We start from the raw sequence: 23707 nt of genomic DNA on the forward strand, positions 1-23707 counted from the left end.
TAGAGAGGGAAGTGGGTGGCTTAGTTTGAATAGTTTGAGAAACAGACTATTCACAGGTCCTAAACTAGCAGCTTCTAAATACCAAAGACCTGCATTGCTGCAAGAGGATTCTTGGACAAACAGAACATTTTAAGAATACAACATTTTTTCAAATAGAAATAGCCATTCTAAATTGTCTCTAAAACTACATAATGTGCATTGTGACTGAAACACATTCCTATTTCAGGTTTATTCTCATTCACGTATGTCCAAGTATTTCTGCCATTAAGTTAATATACAGTACAAAACGAATATATTGCAATATCATAGAGGAAATGTATCATTGACGATATTGCAGCAATTATCCTGATATGGAATGAGATTAAGCAAACTTTTATTAACTCCTACATGCCAACTGAATAAAATAATGCAAAAATAAACATTTCACACAGTATTTAGTGAGAGATATGATTGATTCAAACACTAAAAGTGGCTGTTCTGTATTTGGATTATTGTATAACATAAATTATTAAGTAAATTGTAGCATTTGGTTACATTGTTTTGTGATTTCTCATACCTTCTTTATATAACATACATCCCTTGCACACTTTGGTGTGAGGCTTTTCAGACAGATAAACAGCAGCAAAGGGGCAGGGAAGTACAGTACAGAATCATGAGCAAGAGTGTTTATTATGAACAAGTGGGGCGAACTGATACAGAATTTAAAGATAGTACAATACTGAACTGATGCGGATTGACAGAATCGCGATTGCACATGATGGTGCGAGGAACCAGGCGGCCAGGATGTTTAGTGAAAAGTCAAATGAAGATTACAATACAAGCAATTGTATCTATATCAGATAATATAAATAAAACAGGAACTCATCGCATTTTTTGCGATCATTTCTGAGATATTTTTGTCCCATTCATTTCTGACACTATTGGCATTGTATCTTTCTAAGGTATTTAAAAGATTGTTTTAAACATAGTATCAAGTAAACAAGATATCACCACGTATTGTGTATATTTTTGTACTTTGTAATTGAGGATCTTTAATAAATCACTTTATTTTTTAAATGCAATAGTATGTTGAAAGTAATTGATCTATTACCATTTAATTTAGTTTTATGAATTAATTGTTTAGATACCACTGATGAAATTGAATTAAACATTAAAACATGAAAAAAAATTGTTTTAGTTAACCCAACAAATAATAAATTACATTGATGCATTTAATTTTGCAAAATAGGAAAATGAGTGTTCAATAGCATATTATCTGTTGTTTTGTGGTAATGAAATTGGTATTGGTACCAACTACTAAAACTCTGGTATAGTGACATCTAGGGCTGGGCGATAAAACAATACCGATAAATATCACGATAAAGAAAATCCACGTTAAGCTTTTGAGGAATTTTCGATATTAACTGCGTGTCGCTAAACACAAGCAGTTTGCTTTCTCAGGCTGCGTTTCCACTGGGGAGGACGAAATCCGCTCAAAAGGCACTCACAGTACTAGGAGAGAGCTTGCTCCAAACTGCTGCCAATCCTACGATCCACCTTGCGAGCATGAATATTCTGCTGCGGGGTGAACATAGCCACAGACTTGGGGGTGTCCTCTTTAGACCATGTCCAGTAATTAACCACCTATCAACCATCCAGAAGACGCAATGTAGCAATGCTGATGACCATGATTTAGTCTACTAGGACATGTTCATGAATCCAAATAATTCAACACTCCTAAACAAAACAAAAAGCATAGCCCTAATGCCATGTATGAGCAATAGTAATAGTGATGCTTGCCTTACCCAAAACCCCAAATAACACTTGATGTTTATTATCAGAACGAATATATTACCAAGAATAGCGGGTTGTATATGATCTGTTCCCCCCCACACACCAGATCACTTGGGAATTGGATATGTTCAGGTCAGGAACATCTCTCAGTTGCTGTTTGTAGAACATCAGCCAATCAAACAAAAGGAGCCATGCTAGGAGTCAGTCCGTTTCAGCCTCTTAACTGAGCCAGCATTGGCTTGGCTGTTGAAAAACAAGACTAGGTGAGCCACATCAACTCTGCAGCCAGTAAACAGGGCTGTTAATCTAGGCAAGAAAAGCTAAATGACAACAACAAACAGTCTTTCAGAGGGAGTCCTTCAGGGAGGCCTAGACTCCCTCTTTAGCGCTGTATTGTAAATAGAGTTTTAGTAAAGTCTACAGCAAACACTGACCCATTTTTTGATGAGTTTGTATCACTCAGGTTGGTTCCTATTCAGCAGAACGAAAATAAGCAACATAACTGGCCATACTGTTTCTAAAATGTCAGGTAGTCCACAATATGAAAATTATTAGTTGTAAAATATAGATAGACACACATGCGACCGTACTAGGGCTGCAACAAACTGGAAAGAGTCAATCTTCTTGGTAAAATTGAATAAGAAAAAAAAAAAACAACAACAGAACACATCCATTAGTAGTGCTTGCCAAATGTATAAACTCCTAACCCTAAATACCACAGTTCAGTGTGTTGTGCTACAGACATGAATGATATCTCAAATCATGCAGTTATAGAAGGAGGAGAAAGTTTAGAACATTTTCGCTGGTCAGATGCTAAACAGGCAAAAAAGTTTTAAAAAAATAATCATAATTACAATAATCCCACAGATTTGCATTAAAGGAGGGATATGTCTATTCAGAGACTATATAGCAATAAATGGCAATAGGTTGGGAATTGTGAACCAGTTCTTGTTCAGAAAAAAAATATATACAGGGTCTAATATATATATATATATATAAAATAAAAACGGAACCATATGTAGGGAAGGATTATGGTCACAATGGCACACAGTGACAGAGGCGGCAACCCTTTAACCTATTCCTGTGGAGATGACAGAATGAATAATCAGAATGGCCTTATCAAAGACCCCGTTTCCACATGGTATTAAGATGAGTTTTGGGGGTGATCCAATCACATGTGGTCAGCCCTAAATACAGGTCCAAACGGGCTCTGAACATTTTGCGATTGGATCACAAAAACCATATACAAATGTGGTCAAAAACGCATGTGACCAGATAGCATTAGAGGTATAAACGCTAATCCTTCCTGTATGCGTTTCCTGGCAGCACTGAAGTGCCACCCCTCACCAGTCAATCATCCGCTGAGCTTAAACTTTGCTGCTTACGAGTGGCTTTAAAAAAAGAGGAGGATACATACACAATCATGAGAGCTTCAAGGATCTTTTTTTAGTTTGTTTGATATCAAAAAAAGATTACAAGCATGAACACCTGAAGCTCCTTTAATACAGGTAATCCACTAAAATAATGGATAATTCTGCATTTGTGCTTAAATTACATTTCAGAGATTTATTTTTATTTGTATTTTCTGACTTTGTTGCGATATAATATCATGCAGTAACACACTGACAGATTAATGTATGTTGTATGTTGAAACAGAGATCCTCCCCTCCAAATCCAACACAAGTGTTAACAGGAGTTGCATTTAAAGGATTTCTGGACTTTAAGCGGTCTCCATCTTCCAAAGGCATCTCCGATATTTATCCTTGTTTTACTACAACTTTGGTCGTGGTGGTTTTTAGGTCGGGTGGAATCTGTAATCTCTGATCCAGTTTGTTTGCTGGCTTCCATGGCTGCAGCATGCAGTTTTTTTTTTGCCTGCTCAAATTTCAAATCTCAATGTTCAAATCTGTCAACCCGGCAGTGCTGAAATACTATTGGTGAGTGTGCAGTGGAGTGGGCAGTGGGCGGGATCACACAGGCCAAAACATAAACAGAAATTCCGGCCTGGAAAGGAAACTTCAAAGTAGAATATACTGGCTGTAGCATTGTTATCAGAGAAGCATTTAAAGTATTTCAACTTAGCATGTTTCCTAATTCTCTAATGACATATTATGTTCAGTTTATGATTAGTACAGTAAAAATATTACATATAGCACCTTTAATGTCATTAAATATATGAATGATGTACAAGAGAGTGAGAGAGAGAAAAAGGGACAGAAATAAAATCAAGTCTTGTCTTTTTAAAGGTAATTTTAAAATGGCATTGCAATTATTATGTTTCACATGAACACAATGAATTATATAACAATGTGCCGTCTCATGAATATCAAATTTATATTTCAGATCTATATATTTTAACATGCTCTTCTGTCTTTGTTGATAGTTTGTTTTTGTACATAACCATGCCATAACATTTGTAAGATTATGCTAATTAACTTCTTAAACCTCTTCAGAGCGCTCAAGTTTATAACCTGATTGAAATATTTTGGACACATTTAAACCCGAAAAAAAAAAAGAAAACCTCAACAGATCTGCATAAGAGACTTTTTTAAAATTCAAAACAGTGTATTAAGAGGAAAGGTTTCCATCCTTGACTTGTAAAATTGTTCAAACCATTCAAACAGCTAATGTTAGCGTCCTCGCCACCTTCTCGCCAATGCAGATCTCCACTGCAGCAATTAGTTGTAAACAAATTATCAAACCAACTTTTTGTTGCTTTAAATGACTGATTTATTGTACCACAGCAATAACGTGTATTATATACATACCTTGGCTTTTCTCTGTCGATGTTTTAAACCGCTTTTGAAGTGTCTCTATAAATAGGCTAGTCACATTGCAAAACAAACTCCACAACGAGTTAGTGATTGTTTTTTTCTTTATTTTATTTAACATATAGAGGGTGCCATTATATTGTTGAACCAAGGAGTTCAGACTGTTGAACGCTCTAGCTCCAGCAACGATGGAATAAATCTGAAAACTCAAAGTCCTGTTAACTCTCTTTTTGGTTTTCTTTACATTATGCCAATGTTACCAGGATTCTGGCCGGTTTAAAGACAAAGTGAAGACAACAAAGTTGAAATACTGGATACCTTTCCACAGACAAGGTTAGAAAGTTATCCTGTTTTTGGGACTACTTTCAAATTTAGAACAAAATATTTGAATCTTTGATTTGCAAACTGTTCCATCATCTTCACTCTTCTGATGTTCATACTTCTGTACCAGGATTGATATACAGCAAAAACTTTTGTCTCTTTTGGAGGGACATTCTCAATCTAGAATGACTTTGATTGGACAAAAATCTGTGCAGTACAAGATGTGTTGTCAATATATTTTCTATACTGTATTTGTTATATTTGTTTCCCTTGAAGAGAAATACAGTGAATTATAAATGTGTTTATCTTCTAAAAGTTCCTTTAGATCAACTCATTGACCTGAACATATGATTGATCAACTCCCATTTGCAGCAGCCAACTCAAATATGGCAACTACGCCAGCACAGGTTTGATGTCATCAAGTTTGGTCACAAGACACGCGGGAACCACTGACCTTTGAATCAATGATGATTAGATTTGTGAGTGATTTACAACTTGAATTTCTGTCTTTTCCTCACATAAAGTGATCAATCGTATGGTTTCAAAGACTTCAAAATCAACATCTTTTGCTTATGGTGCTTTTAGGAGTTTGACAGTTCAGAGTCACTATTCACATTCATTATAAAGCAAAAAGCCGTGAAAATATTTTCAGGTTAACCATTTCCCCAAAATTTAACAGACGAGGCCTAACAGTCAAAGAACTCCCATTTCAATTGCACTGGGTCTTAAAAAGCTGAGCCACTAAGGACTGTTTGTCATTCAATTGCAGGGGAAAGTTTAACGATTTGAAGGTTAATGATATGTCAATCTGTTTTATTTCATTAGATTCATGAACAAGATATTATTGATATTGTAAAGTAGGGTGACAATCACATACACACTCACACACTAGTTAATACATTTACATCAGATTATGGACTTGATCGTATGAGATATTATGGAAAGCTGTGATGGGGAGCAGTCTCAAAAAAAAACAAAACCCATGAATAAAATCATAAATAATACTGAACTGAAGATGTAAACTCCCATTGTCAAAAATAAAAATAGAAAATGAATACAAAAATATTTTATAAAGAAAGCCAATAACAATAAAGGCCTACCTTCTATTTAAACCAATACTTTGACTATTCAAGACTCAAAAGAAGTTCAACAGACAAGCATTGTTGCGTTACACAATGAAGAACTACACATCAAACCCGATTTCATTTAGATTTCATTCCAGGTAATGCTGGATTACGGTAAACTGAGCATGCTAGGGCAAGTCAATCCTTCACCAGATACTAGTCTCAGTAACTTCTCACTGAGACTAATGTGACAAAATAGCAACTTGAAACTCAACAGCACAAGCTCGATTGATGGACTGAACATTAAAGGAGATGACCACCAAAAATGACAATTTTCCCTTTACTTTCTCACTCATGTCGTTCCAAACCTGTATGCTGTTGATGTTTTTTTCTGAGGAACACAAGAGTCTTAAACAGCTCTTTTCTATGGAGCCCCTTAGAGGACAGGGAGTGAATTTATTTCCTGAAATAGTTTGCATAAATTCTCAAGTGTTGCATTCCCTCACAAAACGTTTGCGTGCCCTCTGAATTATTTTGAGATTTCCTTGCAATAGCTTCATCCAACAAATATGAAAATTTCCCATGGTTTTACTACAATAAACATTTAGAGACAACTACATTTATCATGGTTTTACAACAGTTACCATATTTTAAACCATATTTTCCATCATAAAACCATCGTAATAATACAGGAAAACCTAAATTATGGAGTCACTCTGGAGAGAAAAAAAAAACATGCTTACTACAGTTTTACTATAGTAACACCATGAATATGAATAAAAACAATACTTGGAAGAAATACTTGCCCTAATGTGTTGTAAAACAGCAATACTTCTATTTTCAATGGTATCATTATGTTCTTGATATTTTTAGGGTTAAGAAAATAAATAACATTTAGTCTATCATAAGGTTGCATATAAGCGCTGCAGCGAGTTTGACGGTAAGCACAAACATCTGATTGTATTTCGTTTGTAAGGGGTTCAATAATTTATTAGCCCATGGCTAAAGTTATAGCCTACCTACTGTATTTTCACTTACATTCATCATCTTCATAAACTCTAAAACGTGGCATGATGGAGATGTAACATCAGGTTTGGATTTTTCCCTACATGAGAAGACCCTTTTTTCCCCACACAATTTAAAAACTGGTTAACCTTTCCGCATGTGAGTTTCTCCTGTACTGATGGATTCCCCAGCATGAGTTCATTAATGCACACTGTAATTAAAAGAAAATCTTACCTTACACCTCACAGCAGATGCAGTGGAGTACAGATTATATCACAGCAGGAGCACTGAAGGTTAGATTATATATAATCAAACAAATACTGTCATTTTTAGATGTTTTTAATGATTGATTATGATAGATAAGATGTGATCGTGAATGCATCTGCCCGGCTTTGAGCGCCGCCAAATTGTTAACACTGCAATGCAGCATGGGATTCTGAGTTTGTGATAGAAGCATAGAAGTTTCTAAAAACCTAGCCTTCCACTTTCCCAGCACCGGAAGTGGTTAGAATGAGTGACAGAGGGAATGGGGAAGGCTCGAGTGGATTGACTAGTTTGTATATTCTTTGGTTGACGTCAGAAAACATGGCCGCATCACTGCATCTAAACAGTGCGCTAACGACTGTAAACCTTTATTTAGTGATTGTTTATATGTTTGTAACATGAAAAAAGACATTGATATGTTGAAAAGACTATTTGAGCCGATGGCACATTATGACAACCACTTCACTCAATCTTTTGCAGGAAAACAGCAGTACGAATGCAGATCACACCGGTTTGATCACACGCATCTGAGGGCTTTGCAATGAAACAGTACCAATATTTATCGAAAAAAATATATATTTCTTTAAATCATTCGATATCGATGATAAACTTGAGTAATTTTCAATATTTAGCCCATGCTCTACATCTAGACAATCGAATCAGGTACGTTTGGCTATAAACACAAACAGTTCTGCAAATTTATAATTAAATAAAATGTTATGATAAATTATTTATTATTAATTAATATTTTATATTATTGTAGAACAGCACTGTGCACAAACCAAGCGCAGGGAGCAGCGCGTGCAGTCAATTTATTTAATTAAATCGCAGCCCTTGGGGTTTGATACACGCACAAAGACATATTGTGATTTCCATTTTATTTCAAATAATTGTTTAGCCTTCATGTGAACATTCTTCAAATAAATCTCAGTTTTTGTTCCATGGAAACAACGACAGCTTATGGGTTTATAACGACATGAGGGGGGAGTAAATGACAATTTTCATTTTTGGGTGAACCAGTCTTTTACCTTGCCCAAACCAGAGGGTTTTGGATAAAATAATTGAATGCATTTAACACCAAACAACATCCAGATATTATTGTGTTTTTATTGCAAAAAAATTAAATAAATAATAATGCATGACTGTCATTCTAGCCATCAATAAAACGTGAAAACTGATTATGGAAAGGACAACACAACGGCTTGTTCAAAAACAGCTCTCACGTGAAAGCTCTACATTGAAACAAGCACACTTTTAGTGCTGCAGTCACTTTTGAGGCATGCATTAGCACTGAAAGGAAACTTTTGCTTTCTAGGCCATTTTCCTGATCAGAGATTTCATACATGAGCTGATTTTGTTAGGCCAAGCAGCTTGGACCTGGCAGATTGTGATGAAAAGGACAGATTTGAAATGCTCTGGAGATGTCCATTGATGTAGCTGAATTTAACCAATTCTCATGTGGCTCATTAAACCACTTAAAGTGAAAATTGGTCTCTTATTACGAGCATTAGCTGACCACTTTTAGGTGCTGTAGATTAGAACAAGCAAGAGGATTGGTCTATTTTTACGTATGAGGGGAAAGTGTAGGCCTATATTTTAGATGCTGTGATCACCATTTAGATGCGTTTCACCATTTACTAGGGCTGGGGAATAAAATAGATTCTGTTACAAATAGCGATTCTTGAGCCAAACTATTTGAAACTCGTCTACCTGATGAAAAACTTCCAACTTAACGGGTTTTATCTCTGAGAAGTTTAGTCTCTTTAATTCTTTACATTTAGTCCTTTAACGCACCGCTACTACAGCCATCAAAGCACTGTTTCTTCACTGGACATCAAAATCTTCTGCTGTGATCAATGTTCCTGTTATGCATAATCCAAAAGTTTATTAGAGGTGATGTGGAGAGTATATGTCAGGAGTCATTCTGCAGATTCTGTATGATACTGCTTTAATAAATTGTTTAGCTGTAAGAAAGGCTTATCAAACTGTTGGATGCTGTAAACTACCTTTAAAGGGTAATCTATCTTTAAATTATACTCAGTTTAGGATTTAATCCTACATAAGGTGTGTATGACCCCTTTTTGATTAAATCTAGCCAATCTTCTGATGATGTTTGACACCACCGAAACAGTTTCTTGTGATGCTCCACATTCCAGTTCAGAAGGTGGCGGCTATGCACCAAAAGACGGCGGTTTGGATTGCAAACCGCCAATAAACATCACCAGAAGAACAAACACTTTGGTGCTTGTGACAACACTATGGATCATAAAAAGAAACATTTAACTAAATAGTACATAAACTGCAATGGTGTTGATGTTGTTGTTGTTGTGTTCAGTCAATAGCTGTATTACATTGTCAGTGCTGTGTTGTTCGGTACACAATGATATTACATTAGCAGGATAGCTAATGGCTACTGAGCCTCATTGCTGGTTTCCATGACAGCAGGGTTGCCTGCTAATACGTCCTAGCAGGCTGATTTCATGAATGTGATTCAGTTAGCTAGTTGTGTGTATAACTTTGCTGAACTGTTTGAGTTTTTAGTGACAAGTACATGATCCTATCATGTAGATATAGAGCATGGGCAATATATCATTCATGGACGGACGGACAGGACCAAAAATAGATTATTGCGACAATAATAAAAAATCAAGTCACCATTGGCGACAGTCGGGATGTGTGCTTTCATATGCGGTTTCATCAGGTATCATCTTGTGAGTTATTGATTACATCTTTAGAGCGCTAGTGAGTCTCGCCCCGATTTTCACTTGCTCTGTTGATGATATGAGCTTGCTGGCTGCACGCAACAACAAAAAAGTTAACAAATTATTCTTTTGAACAGAGTCTTTATAACGAATCACCTGTCAAGAGCTCTTTTCAACTCAGGAGCTCAGGTTAGCAGCTTAAATTCAAGTTACTTTCTCAGCGAATCAGCCGCACAACTGGGAGTGCACAACTGGGAGTGCACAACTGGGAGTGCAGGCATTTCAAAATAGTACTCCCATGTGCATTTTGGCATTGTTTATAATTAAAAGTCTTGTGTTATGTACCAAATCTTTTTTTTCCCCCTGGTAATTATTGATTGGGATTGGAGTAGCACAATAAAATGCATCTGGGATTTCATTCAATTTGCACTCTTCTAGTCTTTGTGTCTGGGCCAACCGGTAACAATAAAGACTAAGACAATATTTTTAACTATAACTATATATATATATATATATATATATATATATATATATATATATATATATATATATATATATATATATATATATACATACATACATACACACACACACACGTATACATACACACACACTCTAGCGGTCAAAAGTTTGGGGTCACTTGACTGAAATGTTTCTCATGGTCTTAAAATCTTTTGATCTGAACTCATATGCTTAAATGTTAATTTAACTGAAATTAGTTTTGTAGACAAAAATATAATTGTACCACCATATCAAATTTATTTCATTAAAAAACAATTTTATAAAATCAAACAGTTTTTGAAATTGATGACTTGGACCAAATAATAAAGAAAAGCAGCCAATCAGTGACCAACATAGATGGGAATTCCTTCAATACTGTTTAAAAATCATCAAAATGTCAAGAATGCACATCTGCATATTCTAGACAAAGGGTGACTACTTTGAAGATGGTAAAATATAGTTTCGATTGATTTTGGATTTTGTTTAGTCACAACATAATTCCCATAGTCCCATGTATGTTATTCCATAGTTTTGACGACTTTACTATTATTGTAAATGTGAAGAAATTCTAATAAAGAAACTATACTCGCGTGCATTTTTCCAGGCCCCGGCATGATGTACACCCCTCATGCTGGGGGCTGGAAAAATACACACCCGGTCCCCAATCAGCATGATGGGGACGAAAGGGATAAAGGCGGCCGGTGATGACAGTTCGAGAGAGAGAGAGTGACAGGCAGCTGCTCTGTGTGTTTGTTTGTGTTTTTTGTTTATTTCTTCATTAAACTATTATTTATATTGTCAAGCCGGTTCTCGCCGCCTCCTTTCCCTTAACCCCGTAACAACCATTAAAAAAACAAACTTATAATTATAATCAAAACAATTTAATATCATGTCCTGTGTTTTATATATATATATATATATATATATATATATATATATATATATATATATATATATATATATATATATATATATATATATATATATTTATATTTATTTTTTCTTTTAAACAAGCAATGCGTGAAAACAAAAAATGAATAGAATGCAAGCTCACACAAAGCGAAGAAAAAATTAAGTAGAATGATGCAGTTAACATTCAGGACCCATATAAACGCTTGACATATAATAGTTATCATGTTTATATTATATCTCATGTCCACATGCTCAGTAAACTATACTCATTTATACCAGTTTAAATGACGGAATGTCCCTTACCTCAGCTAGCATAGTCTTTCTCGGATGCCATGTTTGTTGTTTACAGAAGCGACGTGGGGATTACATTGCTACGGGGACGCTGCTTTCTGATGACCTGCACGTATATGAGAGTAAATTGTACACCACTTATCCAGTACATTTAAACAGGAAACCAGCTTTCTCACAGTAAGACACATTCTCACAATAACCCGCTTTTTTGGTGTCCATCTGAACATACTGACATAACCGTTTGCTCAGCAAATGTGATCAACTTGTGTCCACACTCAACAGTGCCACACAGTGCATTCTGTTATAACTGCCAGATTTAGTTTGTGTGTTCAGGATTTAACATGGATCTCACAGTATATGTAAGGCCGGCAAAGCAAAAATTTTGAATAGTCTTTTTCCTATCCTAACAATTATTGCAGAACGTATATTCGACTACTCGTGCACATCCCTATATAATATATAAAATCTATTTAATAGACACACTCCCATATATATATATATATATATATATATATATATATATATATATATATATGTATTTGAGCTTTGAGATCCAGCTTTTGATTCTTAGGACCATTGAGGGCCTCAAACAAAACTATCACACAAGGTGCAAACATTCACTTATGCTCAAGAAGGCAACACACTACTATATGCATATTTTACTTTATGTAAATACCTGTTATGTAGATTCTGAAGGGCAGTACAAAATAAAAAATAAATATTTTATCTCTTATATCTATATAAATACTGAAAGGGGTGTGAAAACTTGAGACAAAAAAAGGAATGCAAATATGTGCACTTTAGAAGCACAGGCACCATCATGTCTTCTCTTATCCAACACCTTGATGACACATCCATAGCACCCCCAAATGGACTCAATTGTAACAGCAAGATTTGGAGAGAGATTCAGAGGGAAAATACATTGTAATTCAGCACTGCTCACGGCATGCAAATGCGGAAAGCAAAATGTACGATATTGGAGTATTGATTTTAATACTAGAGTAGCTGGTGCAGAACGATTACTCATGCACATCCCTAGTTTTTACAAGCCACATCAGTAGGGGGCTGTCAGCGCAACTCATCAAACTTCAAGCAGTACAGTCACAGAATGAGGGACTGTTCTTGACAGCTGAACCAAAACAGAATGCAGGGATCTCCAGACATGACTTTCAAAGTTCCAACTCCTTTTAACTTAACACAACATCCTAAAACACTGCGTTTATAATGCTGAAAACCAGTGAGATGCTCCATAAGCTTCTGTCTGACGCACATGGACCAAATAGGGGTTATATTATATAATCACGTTATATCATGTTAACGGAATATATCATGATACAAGTTATTGTTTTTTTTCTAATGCCCAAAGTGTACTTTGGTTTTGAAGCAAACGCTTAGTGTCTGCATACAGTTGAACGCTACCCTTTTAAAGTGTACTTCATTTGAGTGTGCATGCATAATGGACTGAGCGATATGACTACAAAAATTGTATCTCGATATTTTATATTTTTCAGCCTGTTGACAAGATTCAATATATATCTTGATATTTATGTATTTGCTCTGATAAAATAAAAAATATAGATTTTGAACTATTTCAGAGGAACCATTATTTCATCCAAACAACATTTACCCAAGCAGATTCAATAGTATTTTATACTAAATGAATACAAGGGAGAATTAAATCTAATCATTTCATTGATATGGATATATAACTCACTAAAAAGCATTAGTTACCTTAATATATTTGTTTGCAAATGAACAAGGTGTACATAAACTACTTAACTTATTTTTTAGCATTCAGCTGAATATTGCATAATACTAAATTATTACTGTCGGACACAGTCAAGGCTATTATTATAATATCATACTGAATTATCATTATGATTTTGAGGATTAGATTTGTTTTATATACAGGGATGCAAACTCATTAGAGGTGAAAAAGTCATAGTAGGTGCTCTGGATATACATTTTTTGTAGATTTAAATTTTTTTTGCATTTAAAGCATCTACGCTAAAACAAACCATTCCAAGTGATTTTAATAGGTAAATGTAGAACATTTTACCAAACAATTTGGGCAAATTAGTTTGAAAAAGGTGACTAGCTGAAAGGTGAGTAGTTAGTATCCCTGTATATAATAGTCCAATTTAATTAACCTTTTCCTTGAGCTTTTATTTTGAAACTGAAAGTACTCTGTGTATTTGACAGTTTACAATGGTCCACATCTGATGAAACGCTGTCATCTCTTTCCTGATATACTGTGTAGAACAAATTTGTATAATAACTTGTATGGTTGAATCTGCAGTCCTTTTCTTTCACAATGCAAGTGAACTGCTAAAAAGCACAAAAAATATGAGCCTACCCACGCATCACTCGATTATTCTTTAGTGTACACTGACCATGTTTTCTGTCTTTAATCAATGCCTTTTGCATTTTCACATAATACCATAATGCCATTTTTTGTTATTTTTATAAATTGTGCAGCCCTGAAGTAATGTGAAATTCCTCTACTGATGCACTATTAATGCAAATAAATGGCCAAATAAAAGTAAGGCATCTTTCAAAAATGTTTTATATCAATACCAGTACCGATACCTTGACTTCGATACCGGTTCCTAAACGTTTAAAAAAAAAAATCAGCAGGAAAACGACGGACACCGGTATTCCCGCTGGTTGGACGCTAGGTGGTACTATGGGATAATTTTCAGTAAACATGGTTAGGGTTAAGCTTACACAATAAAGCAAGACACCTTGATTTTAAACTTTGAACTTTATTTTATTTATTTTAACTAAACGTTAAAATGAAACTAGAAAAAAATAACTGCATTTAAAATGTGTTGTTCAACTTTTTAAAAGATGGCTTTACAACATTGGTGAACATCTCTCTGGCAAAGAAGGTTCATCCGTGCATTCTCTACCCGTCGGGTATTTCGTTATCCAGGAAAATATATCATGCGTGTGAATACATTTGTTTAGTTCCCTCCTTCACGATATATATATCCAGTTACATCGGAAACCTCAGGGCTGAGGGATTTGTGAATATTATTGCTTTATTGATTTTGCATTGAAAATTTTATAATTTATCTAAAAAATGAAAAAGTTAAATCAAAATACATTTCTAAATTCAAATTGCACTCCAAACAAAATGAAAATGCAAATAAATAAATAATAAAGTGTACATTTTGTATTATTTTACAGGCTGCAGAGTTGAATTCACAATAAACTGCTCTGTGGACATACAGTGAACGGAACTCAAAGCACCTCCTGAATGGTAGATGTCTGAGGTCATTTGCAGCACTCATAAAAAATAAAAATTGGAAGGCAAAAACAAACAGACTGTGTACAGACTGCACACACTTCTGTATCAGCACGTCATATACGTGCATATACGGCTTTCATCTGTACTTAATAATATAATAAAGAGAGTTCCTTCAAACGCGTGTCTGTGTCTACGGGCAAATTATTTGTTATATTAATTTGATTATAATAATAGTCTATTAATAATAATAATAATTTTATAGATTAATGGGTAAACGAGCCAAATATCGTCATGACATGGTCAAAGGCATCCGCTATTGGTGATCACTCTGACCATCATTGATCCCCGAGATCATCGTCTGTTTGAATGTGCATTTATCTCAATAAATTAACAAAATGTTCAGACAGTCCCTTGCTGGTTTTTCTGACACATTCAGGATCATTACCTCTTATAAAAATGATATTTAAAAGGCTCATTATTACGTTAATGAGTATTTCTCTGTAATGTAGAACAGTGTTAGCAATGTTACTTATAACATTCTTTATCAGCCCTGGAACTCAAAGCATTTTCTGATACTTGATGTCTAAACACCGCCAATCACCAGCACTTTTAGATTTGGGCACATCTTGCATGCTACATGCTTATCACTAACGTTGACGAGATTAACCCCTTAGATATCGAAATTTGGTACCGAACACAAATTTTTTATACTTGATTGTTTAGAGGCAATTCGGTCGGTGCCTAAAATGTATCGAACTCGATACCCAGCCCTAAATAAAAGTGCCTTAAAATCATCGCAATATTGGCAAAGGTGCCCAACAAATATATCGGTCAGCCGATATTAGAGTTTCACAGATATATCGGTATCGGCGTATACATTTACTGATATGCGCAGACATGAAAACTTTTTTCAGAACATATAATGCAGAAAACAATGCTTCAGAATTGGTGTTATAATGTAGTTTGTCCAGCATTGCGCTCCATCTCCACTGTTTACAGAGCTGACTCTGAACTGACAGTGGCTCTGCAGACAGGGTGGAGTTCAACGGTGTGGTGTCTTCACAGTAAGTTGGTAAGTAGTTTGTGAAATACACACTGGAAAGTTAATAAACAATGACCCTTATTTTTTCCTTTTCAATATAACTAATATAATGTTAACCCTGTCCCTGATAACCAAGTCACTCATGTTGATCACATCTGTTTGATATGTTAGCCAGCTATAGTTTGTCAGTAATGAAGCAGATTGAAAAGTAAGCATTGAACCATCTTTTTTGCAGCTCAGCAGACAACGGTGCGGTGGCGAACTGTGTCTGTTGAGTGTTGATTTCACGCTACGTTGTTACCTAGTTAGTGAGACACATTGCTGGTCCATCTTTTACTCTCTGTAACAACGAGCTTATAGATAACTACGTTGCTACATTCTTTGTTTGTCAGCGGAGTGGAAGCTAATGTGTAAACATGTATTCACCAATCTGTTTTGTTTAGGATTCACAGTTTGGTACCCCCTTCAATCGAACAATTCCAGTTGTCCCATTTATAAAATGTAGTATTTCAAAGTCTGGTTTTCCACCGTTGAAAGTTTCCCCTGAACTTGTATAGCAGAATATAGTGTAACACCACTGCTGCTGTTTATCTCTTGTCTCGGCAGGTGTCAATGCTTCTTGTTTTACAACCTGCCCCTAATTGACTGGCAGTATTAATACTAGTCAACATTTGACTGATACTAAACAGTACTGATGTTTATTTAGATATTTATTGTATTTTATTTCTATTAATTCTTTATTTTAATGGTCAGCAACTGACTGATACTGAACATACACTCACCTAAAGGATTATTAGGAACACCTGTTCAATTTCTCATTAATGCAATTATCTAATCAACCAATCACATGGCAGTTGCTTCAGTGCATTTAGGGGTGTGGTCCTGGTCAAGACAATCTCCTGAACTCCAAACTGAATGTCAGAATGGGAAAGAAAGGTGATTTAAGCAATTTTGAGCGTGACATGGTTGTTGGTGCCAGACGGGCCGGTCTGAGTATTTCACAATCTGCTCAGTTACTGGGATTTTCACACACAACCATTTCTAGGGTTTACAAAGAATGGTGTGAAAAGGAAAAACATCCAGTATGTGGCAGTCCTGTGGGCTGAAAATGCCTTGTTGATGCTAGAGGTCAGAGGAGAATGGGCCGACTGATTCAAGCTGATAGAAGAGCAACTTTGCCTGAAATAACCACTGTTACAACCGAGGTATGCAGCAAAGCATTTGTGAAGCCACAACACGCACAACCTTGAGGCGGATGGGCTACAACAGCAGAAGACCCCACCGGTACCACTCATCTCCACTACAAATAGGAAAAAGAGGCTACAATTTGCAAGAGCTCACCAAAATTGGACAGTTGAAGACTGGAAAAATGTTGCCTGGTCTGATGAGTCTCGATTTCTGTTGAGACATTCAGATGGTAGAGTCAGAATTTGGCGTAAACAGAATGAGAACATGGATCCATCATGCCTTGTTACCACTGTGCAGGCTGGTGGTGGTGGTGTAATGGTGTGGGGGATGATTTCTTGGCACACTTTAGGCCCCTTAGTGCCAATTGGGCATTGTTTAAATGCCATGGCCTACCTGAGCATTGTTTCTGACCATGTCCATCCCTTTATGGCCACCATGTACCCATCCTCTGATGGCTACTTCCAGCAGGATAATGCACCATGTCACAAAGCTCGAATCATTTCAAATTGGTTTCTTGAACATGACAATGAGTTCACTGTACTAAAATGGCCCCCACAGTCACCAGATCTCAACCCAATAGAGCATCTTTGGGATGTGGTGGAACGGGAGCTTCGTGCCCTGGATGTGCATCCCACAAATCTCCATCAACTGCAAGATGCTATCCTATCAATATGGGCCAACATTTCTAAACAAATGCTTTCAGCACCTTGTTGAATCAATGCCACGTAGAATTAAGGCAGTTCTGAAGGCGAAAGGGGGTCAAACACAGTATTAGTATGATGTTCCTAATAATCCTTTAGGTGAGTGTACAGTACTGATGTTTTTTTAGCTATTTATTGTATTTTTATTTATTCTTTATTTTCTCAGTGATCATTTCTAGAATTGGTTGACAATGTATAATAATAATGTCAAATATTCTTTGATAAAAATATTTAAGAAAGCAGCCTTCTGAGTACCTCTTGCATAGTCATATCTGTGCAAAATCTGTGCACAGTCCACATAGAAAATGTCTGTTTTCATTCCAGCACAAAAATTTACTATATCGGCCACCATATCGGTAATGTCCCCCTCTGAAATTATTAAAATGAAATGTCCCCCTCTGAAATTAGTATCAGTCTAAAAAAAATCCTTTATCAGTCGGGCTCTAATTGACAATTTTGCTTAATTTTATTGAGTTGCGACTGCTCTGAAAGACTGGATTTGTTAATCTTCAAGTGTATAGACCAATTAAGATGTCTTTGCATTCCTTCAAACTCAAGTATCGCCTGACCTCAAACATACTATTGTTGTTTTAACATTTGTCTCTTTTTGTTTAGTGGCAATAAAAAAAATCTCTTGCACTTCTTCTTGACAGCAACGGTTAAAATGTGTATTGCCACCTAATTTCTGTTTATCAAACTTTAGTAATTTATTTGCACATGAAGAAATTGTTAATATATTAGGAAGGAAATAGCAGTACACACAGTAGTCCAGCAACCATGGACGACATGTCTACATTACTAATCACATTTTCTCACAAAAGGTAGAATCAAATCAATTGTACATACAGTGCACAGTGAATAAGACATTTACTCATAGTGCACGTGAAGCACTTTTACTTTAAGGTTGCACTCGCACACTCCAGCGCATTCAGCAATCTCCTGACAGTTTCTATTTTCGTAGTGACTTGCCTCAATCTCCTGACAGATAAAATGGGCTGAATCACCAGCTTGGATTGTCACGAGCGGACCATCATGATTTGTGAATTAGAGGGACTTTTGATCCTGTTCCTGAAGATTTATTGGATATACACTTTAGAGGAAGATATTAGAAGAGCGCATGATGGGAAGAAATGTCTGGATTTTCATGAGGTTCATGAATTACACCTGTTTAAACGAGATATGCACATATTTGCAGATGTTATATAATAGAAGCTTTATTGATATTTGCCTTTTTCTCATTAGACAAGACAGTTCAAAGTTACAGGGAACTGTTAAGTAGAGAGAAGGAGAATGAAACAGGTGAGCACTTTAACATTATGAGCTCAAACGCATCTGACGTGGCTCTGATATGCAGACCGTTTAAATGACACTGTGTTGCACACCAGTCTATTATTGTAGTAACACAAAAATAAAATAAACTGTAATTAGCCGTTTACATGTCTCAGATGCTTAACATGCAAGCAGGCGATTCTAAATGCCCTCAAGAAAAAAAATCAGCCAAATAAGAAAACGTATCAGCATCGGCCGAAACTTACAAAATTCTGAATATAGGACGATTTATCGAACTCTGCAATATATCGGGTCGACCACTACCCTGAATTTATTAGTGTTTGCAACTTAATCAACATCAGGGTGAAAAATATTTTTTACAAACATCATGAATAGGGTCAAGAATATTAAATGACCTAAACAAAATTTGCATTGTCATACAAATTTCAAACTATTGATATTTAGGGGTTGACAAAACTTTTTTTTTTACTTCACACACAGTCAAATATTAATCATATTTAAAAACAAAATTGTTTGACTTTTTTATTATATATATATATATATATATATATATATATATATATATATAAAATAATAATAAAAAATTAGTCTGCAAACTTGTGCCATCTTTTTTTTTAAGAATTTCAGCCTTTTTTTCCCTACTGTCTCTGGACGGAAAAACCACATGACATATCTGACTTTAAGCCCCAGAATAATATCAAAATGACTTTGAATTAAGTAACATAAAAGAGGTGTATTGAAGACATTGTTTTGTGTAAATTGCATTTGTACTATATTTTTGAATAATATAATAGGTCACTGAACTATATGCGATTAGTTTAATTAACCAGCATGTCATGTCATTCAGTGTTTCCCAACCACTCTGCGTGAAACTCGTGAAAGGTTGTCGTCAGGTGTGCTGTGGAAAATTAGCAAATTCCACAAAATAAATAAATGCATGAAACAAAAACAATATTTCAGTGATCCAAACTCCTCACCTTTCTGAGAAATTTGCCATTTTGAAACCATAATCGGTCACTTTTGTGATTGATGTGCATAAGTGAGGGATATTTATATGCATTAAGGGTTTTTAACATTACTCACATCAGCGCTGCAGAATACAGTGAAGTCTATGAAGTGACTTTACCCCAAAGTGTTTTTCACACGTTTTTGCTTCACCAGTAATGTCTTTGAGAGTACTAAGCAACAAGAAATGTTTAAAAACTGTCCAAATTTGTGAAGAGACATTGAAAGTCTCATAAGTTCTTTTAATTAAATGTTACCTTATCATTTACGAATATCAGAGACCCCAGTTATTTAAACAATTTAAATTCACCAAGAAAACGCTTAGACCTCAACATAAACGAGTCCTTTTATTTCTTTCTGCTATGAAAGCAACTGAAAGTTTTTTTCTTCAAATACATGTTTCAATGTTTAGTGCACACCTCTCAGCTTATTACGCAAACTGGTAAAATCGCCCCTCTGTGACACTTTCTGCAAATCTTGTCATGTGGAGGGCAATGCGAGGCTTGATGCTGGGTTCTGCTTCCAGAACCAAATTAAAACTGCCACGAGTCGTCTGTCCAAGGCAAAGACGCAAAATCTAATGACAATTGCCTCAGCATCAGTAGGTGAGCATCCAGTTTAAGTCGATGCAGACCAGGAGGAAGGTTTGAGTTGTCGATTGAGTTCTGTTGAGTTCATTTTGTACGTGTTTTGTTCATATTTTTATCGTATTTAATTTGTTTTATATATACATTGCGTTGTTCATATTTTAGTAGCCTCCGCTGTCACTGCAGGAAAAAAAACATTAATCTGCTTCATGTGATGTCTCTGTTGTTCATCTGTTCTCTTCATAAATAAATGCATATATGCTCATAAGTAAGCTCATGATTAAATATTAAAATGTGAACGAATATAAAAGCTATTAAAGGTGTTATTATCATTAAAATAAGAATTAAAATAACGGGTAATAATAGATTATGACGGAATTTTTACGACCCTCTCCGTCAATATGACAGACGATGAGAACGTCTAATCTTTGAAGAAGCAAAGAAAACATGGACAAGTTCTTGGATAAATATTGACGATGGTTAACCTGGATAGTGGTGTGCCGTAGAATTTTTTAGTCATAAAAAGTGTGCCGGTGCAGAAAAAAGGTTGAGAAACACTGATGTAATTAATTCAATTAAAAAAATATCTATTGATGCTGACGACCACTCCTGGAGTCGTGAGTTCGAATATAGGGCGTGCGGAGTGACTCCAGCTAGGTCTCCTAAGCAACCAAATTTGCCCAGTTTCTAGGTGCTACTTCTCCGCGGTAACGCGCTCATCATGCCATGTGATAAGATTGACGGTCTCAGACGCAGAGGCAACTGAGATTTGTCCTCTGCCACCTGGATTGAGGTGAGTCTCTACGCCACCACGAGGACCTAGAGCACATTGGGAATTGCAAATTGGAGAGAAAAAGGGGAGAAAATAACTAAATAACCGATTGATAGCCCTAGTAATAACATTTTCATGATCATGCACAAAAAGAGCAAGAACATGCATTAAGAAGGTAAATAGTCACTTCTGATTTCATGTAGATTTAAATGGTCATGCGACCGGAGCTTCACAAGTGAATTTTGAAAGCAATAGAAAAATAGTGTAAGAAATCGTTTTCGATGAATTATAGCCTGACACACTGCAGTCACTCTCTGGCATGTCATGTCAACTACCCACTTTCAACTGGAAAAAGCATCTTCTGTCCTGTACTAACTCCATAAGTGATTAAAAGCACTCACAAGTTTTAGAAGGGAAGTTACAGGTGATGAAGAAGTCAGGTGAGAGGTGTTAGTTACACAACCAACTTGCCAAAGCAGAAGATGAACACTGGGAATGAAGTAGACTGGATTCAGAGAAACTAGTTAGTTATATCAGCTCTTATGTTGACTAGAGCAAGATGGCTGGAGCCATGTGAAGACAACACAACTTTGACACCAAACGTCGGTTGAATAAACACTCTGGACTGAAAGAAAATGGATCAAATCTTTATCTTAGTACATCCTTCATGACCTATATGGTCCATCAGTAAGAAATGCAATACTTTCGTTTATACTGAGGGTTGGAGGAGGCATTAGTTAAAGATCTGAATCAAATTAAAGACGAACCCCGCGAAATGATGTGCGCTGTCAGACAAGTTACTTCATAACAATGTGTCATCATAATGTCACTATTGTAATGCTTCTACAACAATGTTTTAAAATGTCAACGTTACACTTCACACTCACACACGCTCCAACTAACGCCACTTTCCACTGGAAAACAAAAACAACACCTGCTTTGCACTCTAAACATCACAAAAGCCGGCGTTGGAGAAAAACATCAACTATAAACACACACACACATAAAAATAAACACGGCAGAAACGCGCGTGAAATGCTGGAAGAGTGGCGAGTGCTTACGGAATTGATGCAATTCTCTTTTCCTTTCCAGCTTCCAGCCAACTTAATTCAGTGTGTAATCCAAGAAGAAACTTTTCCCAAAGCTCTCATGTGGATTAGGCGTTCGGTATGCTATTTCAGGTCGAAACATTCCTCATTTCGGCGAAAGAAACATAGTTTTCCTCGATTATATGAATTTTAAAGTTGTAGCGTTTACTCCATCATGGTGGCCATGTTTAAGAGACCGAAACACCGCCTGTCAGCGCATCGGACAAATAGACCCGCGTTACCGTTTAAGACAATGTTACTGTTTTAAATTAAGCACAACTTACAAAGAACATTTATAAAACGAATACATGTGGTGTTTTGTCCTAGACGTGAGTGTTACTTGTTGTAACAACTGTGCAGAGATACATTTTAAAAAGTCTCACTGACCCTGCGGAGTGATACATCGGGACGCGCTCAGGGTAAACAGTCTCTTCGGTCGTCAGCGGTAGATGGTGAAACACGGAACTGGAGTTCACAAACTGACTGGATTGAGTCCCTCATCGCATATCAGCATTCAAAGCAGTTACTTCACTCAGGTCCTTTGATCAGGACATATCTGTAGTTACAGGTGCATTTAAAAAAAATGTCCCCTGTGGAGCATTTTCTGCCAATAAAATGATAAAAACAAAAACCCCATTAACCACTTCATTTCCACAAAGTATGTGCAAAAATATGTATACTGTATATATAATAATAATAATTTTCAGTGACAGTGCATGTGCCCATAAAATGAAGAACTGAAATGCAATTGTTGATTTGACATTCAATTTTCACAGCGATCTTGAGGCAAGACTGTCATTATTAAAATGAAATGGTGAAAAAGATATTGCAAATTCACTTCTTTTTTTTTTTTTTTAAAGTATTTACTTAATAATTAAATAATAATAGCAAAATTATTCATCTATAAAGTCAACATGTAAATATGTTACTTTTATTCTGCCAATTTTAATTAAATAAACACGATGATATAAACAAAACTGAAAACCTAATTTCCATTTTAGTCACACAGAAAGAAAATTAATTGTAATTATTTTAATTAAATATGAAAATAAAAAGTTAATTACACTAAATTGTCATACTGTTCATCCAATAAAGACTTTGTTATAAAACAGAAAAGGGGGCTTGGGTAACTCTGTGAGTATTGACGCTTGCTAGGTCTCCTAAGCAACCAATTTGG

At 35.7% G+C, this 23707-nt stretch overlaps 1 protein-coding gene across 1 annotated transcript in view; it reads right to left on the bottom strand.

Moving 5' to 3' along the window:
- The window catches only part of LOC127634477 (histone-lysine N-methyltransferase 2C-like), a 232070-nt gene extending 209425 nt beyond the window's left edge, over positions 1-22645 (bottom strand). The window contains 1 exon segment of the mRNA XM_052114063.1: positions 22504-22645. The gene's annotated coding sequence lies outside the window, so the exon portion shown is untranslated.
- Positions 22646-23707: the final 1062 nt, after the last annotated feature.

The sequence above is a fragment of the Xyrauchen texanus genome, chromosome 41 (genome assembly GCF_025860055.1).
Source record: "Xyrauchen texanus isolate HMW12.3.18 chromosome 41, RBS_HiC_50CHRs, whole genome shotgun sequence".
Classification (NCBI taxonomy): Eukaryota; Metazoa; Chordata; class Actinopteri; order Cypriniformes; family Catostomidae; genus Xyrauchen; species Xyrauchen texanus.